Below are 7,271 nucleotides of genomic sequence, written 5' to 3'. Positions count from 1 at the left end.
ACTGCTGAGGCAGAGTTCCTCTGCTGAGATAGTTTTCTTCAATTAATCTTTATTTCCCCAAACTGTTTCTTCTATTACTGTTTTAAGACTGAAAGGAAAAAAGAGAACAACCCTGCAGACTGGGCTTAACATCAGGCTTTCTAACCCCCCCCCCCTTAGCAAACAATACCAGGCCTATCTGTTCAGAAGAAAAACCCATTGAATTAAATGGCGCAGACTCCCAGGTCTGTGCATTTAGGATTGCAGCCTAACAACATTTAACACCTTAAGGGCATTGGGTAACCATAAAGCTGGCATGTTTTTTGTGATCACTAGTGGATCCCCACCCCCACCCCTCCACTTTTTGGTATGGAAATATATCGCAAACCATTTTTCACACAGGAGGACTAATGCTTTTTTAAAAAATGGCAATGTTCCTTAAGTTGTAGAAAAAGTAATGTAAGAATGACAAGACTGTGAAAACAGATTTTGGACTGGCAGCAAGGTGTAGATGCCTGGGTTCTGGTGCTCTCTTTATTTTACTTCAGTTTTGGGGAAAACTTTAAAAGGAGCCTTTCCTTTCCCCCCTGCGGTATCAGTGGTTGGTCTTTTCTTTGAGGGCAGAGTGTGAGGGAGAGAGATTTCCCTTCTTCTGGTACCTAAAGAAAATAACCAAGATCAACGCCCAGGTGACAGGGAAATGTGCCTTTTCAAGGCAAAAGTTCTGGAAACTGGAGGCGCCTCCATGAGAAGGAAGCTTTCCTCAATGGCCTCCTTCTCCCTCAGGAGAAGTTGCTGCTGCAACCTGTTACGCCGGGCAACGTGGCTACTACAGTACCCGTTAAGCCTTTACAATTTATCCCTTTCTATTGTGTCGGGCTCGCTTCTCCCCCTTGAAGCGCACTGCGGCCCTGCCTTTCTTTTCCCCTCACAACTAGCACAGCATAATAGTCCCGCCCTTTTCCCGCCCTTTTCCTCTAGGCGACATTCGCTGAGGGGAAAAAGAGGTCGCAGTGAAAAAGCCGGCGGTGGGGATATCAACAACAACAAGTTTTTTAAAAACAATTCTTTATTACAAAACAATTTACATATAACATAAACAGGACAAAAACCACATAAACAAACATAGACACTAACTAGCAACATGTCATTAACTTCCGATTCACCTCATTGTACTTTTTACACCTTATTAATCTATATGCACTTCAATATGATTATCTTTCTATTACTTATCAAAAGAAATTTTACTTTTATAGTTTCCTTATACTTCAAGATTCAATCTAAATCTGTCAGGAGATTTGCATTATCAGAATACTTCTTTAAATATTATCCAATCTTTGTTGACTTTCTGGTTTAAGTTTCCTCTCATTCTCCCAGTCATTTTCGTGAGTTCTAAATGTTCTACCATCTTCGCTTGCCAATCAGTTTTTGTGGGGATTAAGTCGCCTTTCCATTTTTTTGCTATTAAAATCCTAGCCGCTGTGATTACATACATAAAAAGGGTTCTATGGGTTTTTTTGTACAGTATTTCAGTGTTGTTGTTGTTGTTAATGCCCCACCTTTTTCCCTGACAAAGGCTCAAGGCGGCTTACATGTCATTTGAGAACAGATCAGAACATAAGGGGGAGAGAAGAATTATTATTAATAATAAATAAAGAAATAATATTAATAATAATAGTTGTTGTTGTTGTTGTTGTTGTTGTTAATGCCCCACCTTTTTCCCTGACAAAGGCTCAAGGCGGCTTACATATCAAATGAAAACAGATCAGAACATAAGGGGGAGAGAAGAATTATTATTAATAATAAATAAAGAAATAATATTAATAATAATAGTTGTTGTTGTTAATGCCCCACCTTTTTCCCTGACAAAGGCTCAAGGCAGCTTACATGTCATTTGAGAACAGATCAGAACATAAGGGGGAGAGAAGAATTATTATTAATAATAAATAAAGAAATAATATTATTAATAATAGTTGTTGTTAATGCCCCACCTTTTTCCCTGACAAAGGCTCAAGGCAGCTTACATATAATTTGAGAACAGATCAGAACATAAGGGGGAGGGAAGGGACCCATTAAGAAACAAGAAAACATTAATAGAACTGAAGCTTTATTGGGATTTAAGCTACTGTATATATAGAGAGAGAGTTTTAATTCTATGAAAGTATGTGCATATAATCTATTAAAAACACGCGGACAAACGGGGCTAAAAGAATGGCTGCTGAGAGGAAGCTAGTTATGGGGTGGGGTGGGGGGGAAGAAATAGGAATATATGAGGTTACAGGTAGGTAGCCATGTTGGTCTGACGTAGTCAAAACAAAATAAAAAAAATCCTTCCAGCAGCACCTTAAAGACCAACTAAGTTTTTTTATTTTGGTATGAGCTTTCGTGTGTATCTGAAGAAGTATGCATGCACATGAAAGCTCATACCAAAATAAAAAACTTAGTTGGTCTTTTAAGGTGCTGCTGGAAGGAATTTTTTTTATTTTGTTAGGAATATATGAGGGACTGTTAGGTGGAATTAGAACAGTTTGCTTTAGGAGCATAACTAGGGTTGCCATATTTTAGAAAGTGAAAATCCGGACACAAAACATGTTGAGCTTCTTCTTCTTCTTCTTCTTCTTCTTCTTCTTCTTCTTCTTCTTCTTCTTCTTCTTCTTCTTCTTCTTCTTCTTCTTCTTCTTCTTCTTCTTCTTCTTCTTCTTCCCCTCAAATGACGGTTTTGAGCTATTTTTAAAGGAAAATCTGCAAGAACAACACTGCCAGCATGGGTTGCCATGCATCCAGATTTTCCCATACATTTTTCCTGTTTCCACCTGGGCACTGCTGCTTCCGAGTGCAGTATTCCGTGTAGGCCTGGGAAATGGCGACCCTATAGACCGAGACCTAACGGAGGCCTCCTCTTTTCCCGCCCTTTTCCCTTTCTTTCCTCAGCACTGAGGAGAAAGAACCCTTGAAAAGGGCGGGAAAGTGGGGGCGCTTGGGGAGCGTGTGGGTGGCTATATGGAAAAGATCTCTGAGGGGAGATAAAAAGGGAGGGAGGGAAGGAGGGAGGGACGCATTTTTATTATGCTATACAGTAATAATATATATTTATTTATACCCTAACCGGACTCAAGGCGGCTTGCAGATGAAATGGGCCATGGGGAGCGAAATGGGCACAGATAGGGAAGGCAAAGAGACTCGGCGGAGGGAGGTGGGGGGACATGCACCTGAGCATGTGCAGAGTGCCCCACCACCGCCGCCTCCAGCTGCAGCAGCACTAGTTTGCTGTTACGGACAAAAGGGGGGAACCCAACCAACACATCAGAAGCGTTGGCCCCCTGAGCTTGCACACTGCGCTGGCAGGACTTGACAACGGCCAGAGCTCCAGAGCTCCATTATACTGGACTCCCAGTGCCACCCTAAGCCAAGGAAACCCCACTTTTTGAAGCATAGGCATTCCCCCAAAATAAGCAAATAGATGGTTTTATTTAGTTCCAAAAGGTAATGGAAGGAAGTGTGGTCCAGGGATGGAGGGGAGGGGAACTGACTCATGACATGAATGGGGGGGGCACCATAATCCTCAAGATGCGCCATCCCATACTCAGGATAATTCTCCCACCTGCCTAACAAGGTGCTACCAGTCCTGACAAAGGGCTGGATCTACACTGGCCTGTTTAACGTTATTAGAACGATATGAGATAAATTGTTCTAAAACGTCATAGGGCGGACTTGTAATTTACAGTAATAGCGGTTCTTTTGTTTTCTCCTGCAAAACAGTGTTTCCCTACTGCTGGTTCCATGGTTGCTCTGCAGAGCTCTCTGGTGTCATGATTTCTAAATCATTGTGAATGCTAAAAGTAGGACTTCATGTGTCCATCTACGTTATGAAAACCGTTCCTTAGTCCTTCCTTAACGTTATTGTGGGATGTAATCCATGAGAGGCAGTCAAATGCAACATTCCTTGTTTTCCTAGAGTGGACATGCGAGGGAATGTTTGGTCCAGCCAGTTGAAACTTCCTGTTCCTCCTGCATACCTGCCAAGTCCTGGACGGAAAGATCCGGGATCGGCAGCGCGCGACACCGGAAGTTGTGTGAACGCAACTTCCGGTGCCGCTTTGCCCTTCTATGGGCACCAGAAAATGGCGGCGCCAGCGCCGGAAGTCACTTCCACGCATGACCGGAAACACGTAAAAGCGACTTCTGGCGCTGGTGCCACCATTTTCTGATGCCCATAGAAGGGCAAAGCGCCACCGGAAGTCGCTTTTACACATTTCTGGTCATGCGCGGAAGCGACTTCCGGCGCCGGCGCCACCATTTTCTGGTGCCCATAGAAGGGCAAAGCGGCACCAGAAAAAAGCCGAATATCGGGATTAAAAACTAAACGGGAGACCGCCGGGAAACGGTAGGAAAAAAGGGGTTTTCCCGGCGGAAACGGGATACTTGGCAGCTATGTCCTCCTGGCCTGGAGCATCCTTGCTTTTGCATGTGATAGAAGGTGGGTGTGACCTAACCTGTCCAGGTAACAAAAGGACAAGTCGAGCAGCACCCGTCCCTCTTTTTGACACCCTTCTTCATTGGACCAGCTTCTAGCTAGGACTGCTCTGCTAGCTCTCAGCTAGCAGAAGCACTGGGATTATTCCCCCATATGGGGTAGATCCACATGTACATATTTGTAACTAAGTCTGCCTTCAGGAATCCAACTGTGAACTGATTTAAGTAGACTCATTTGTTGACTTTGAATAAGATTGTGGCATCTATATTATTTTAAGAGGGATTCAAGGGAACTTACCAGGAACGTATACAATGAGACACACTGAATTGTATACTAGTGAGAAGCTCACATGAGTCTACAACCAGCTATGTGCTGTGCATGTAAAAGGGGGAATGTAATATAATAAATATAATAAACTCTGCTAAGTAAAGGAACTTGCTAGCACAAGTTAGGAAGGATATTAATAAACAATATATCCTTTCCTGCCTCCCTGAACATTCCACAGTTATAAGCCCTGAGTGTAGATCTGCCTTAGCTGTTATCAGAATCACAATACCCAGACGGAAAGCCAGAGCGGAGAGAAACCCAGGAAGAGCCAATAAATGGGGCCAACCAAGTTTTAATGACAAAAGGACTTGTAAATTCTTCTGCCAGTGTGAGACAGATGTTGCAATAATGTATGATTGATGGATCTCAGATTTCTACCTAACACCACACCTTTTCTGTGACATATCTGTGATGCTTTGATGCTGCTGTTTGAAACTTTGGGAACTTTTAAACCCATGTGAACTTTCGTTCTCGCCTTCTTCCCTTTTTGTGGAGGTCGAAACCTTGTTGCAACAATAACCGCTCAAGGCTTCCTAGCAGCTGTTTGCCTTCAGTCTGCCTGACTGTGGTTTCTTACTTGAACCTGACTGATTCTGAACCCACAGGGCTAGACCCTAGTGAATTTGGGAAATGGTTTAAGCACCATACCCCAAGATTTTGTCCTTATCACGGGTGCTCAGGGCACAGCTGGTTGCAGAGGGTGGCGACTCAGGCCAGGGCAGAAGCAGAACTGAACTCCGAGCTGCAGCGGCTCCTGCCTGGGAGCCACAGTGAGACTCAGAGGAGAGAGTGTGTCAGACACAGGGACAGTAGGAAGGGCCTGGCATGGGCGCTTCCTTCCCTGGGCGCTGCCAGGATTTCAATGTTGCTCCGTCCACCCAAGAGATCGCTTCCCCCGGCCTGCGCCCTGGCACTCGTGTCACATGGAAACATCTCTGAATCTGGTGGTGCCCATTAAATTTTTGGGGGGGAGACTCGGCCCCCTCAAATATAATTGGGGGTGCTGCAGCCCCCTCACCCCCCCTGGAATTGGCATGCCTGAGTGCTGGGAACTAGGGCAGTGGGGAGAAAGTGTGTTTTAAGGGAAACAGATGAGTTTTCTAAACTGAAATCTGAATTGAAGACCAATTCAAAAAAGGGGCTTCTGCTAGCTTCATACTTTTTTCTGAAGTATCTGAAGAAGTGTGCATGCACACGAAAGCTCATACCTATGACAAACTTAGTTGGTCTCTAAGGTGCTACTGGAAGGAATTTTATTTTATTTTTTGTTTCGACTTTTTTCTTTGCTTCCCACCTGTGTCTTAACACAGAGTTTGGGAAATAAATTGTGTGTGCATGTGTTTTCGGTGTGAAAAGAGGATCCTTGCGATGTTTACTTGGCTGGACCACACCTCCAATCACATCGCATGTTTTAAGAAGAAGTGTTTGGGGAGTAAAGTGTGTGTATTAAAAGCAGAGTCCGACTCTGGGGAAGATAATCTGCCTTGAACTAGTGTGTCCAGTTTCTACTTCTGCCAGATTGCCTCAAATGCCAGACAGGTAGACCTGCAGAGGTGATCTTGTATGTTGATGTTAATGTTATATGTTCCTATGAACTATTAAATGTCTTTTTTTCTGAACAAGCAAGAAATGTCTTGCAGAACCTTAAAGAGCAACAAATTGTATAATGGCATAAGCACTGAGGGGTGTAGGTAACAAGGTCAGAAGGAAATTAAATACAGTACTGACAGGTAATTTCATCATTAACACCAGCTGTTCACAACAAGCATAGGAACACTCCTTTCAGATAAACTTTCTATCTTAATTTCCAGCCAGTTACATATTTGCTTGTTAGACTTAACATAACATCACATACTGAAAATTTCCCCAAACGGCTGCCTTCAAATGTCTTCTAAAAGTCACATGTCTGTTTATCTCTTTGATGTCTGCTGGGATGGCGTTCCACAGGATGGGTGCAACTACCAAAAAGGCCCTCATCCTGGCTTTAATCAGTTGTGGCCAATGCTTAATGTCATGCTTAATGACATCATCAGATCCCACCCATCCCCAGTGACATCACTGGAGGCCACCTCTAAGTCTCAGGTTTGGGCCCTGAAATCTCAATGGTTGGGTTTTTTCTGACCTGGCAACCCTAGTTCTCAGTGTCCAACCAGATCAACTTAAAACTTCAAAATGCCCAGGCAAATAAATAAATTTTGCCGTTGATATGATTGCAACATTAGCATCGGTTATGTTCCTATGGATTTGGGACCACTAACAAATGCCCAACCTCTATTCCTTGATAGTACAGAGGACGAGTATGGGCAAGTGTTGGAATAGCATTCAGGGAACCAGCTAAGGAAAGGGCATAAATACTAGGTGTAATTCTCAATAACTAGGTCAGAGACTAGATTTGTTCTTTAAAAATCCATGACTTCTTTAGTATTGTTATTATAGCTCTACTTTATGGACTGAGCTAACAAGGACCCCTGCCCCAAGGAGCTGAAAATCT

This window comes from Zootoca vivipara, chromosome 3 (genome assembly GCF_965207765.1).
Source record: "Zootoca vivipara chromosome 3, rZooViv2.hap1.1, whole genome shotgun sequence".
Lineage (NCBI taxonomy): Eukaryota > Metazoa > Chordata > Lepidosauria > Squamata > Lacertidae > Zootoca > Zootoca vivipara.
Note: the sequence above shows the minus strand (reverse complement) of the source record.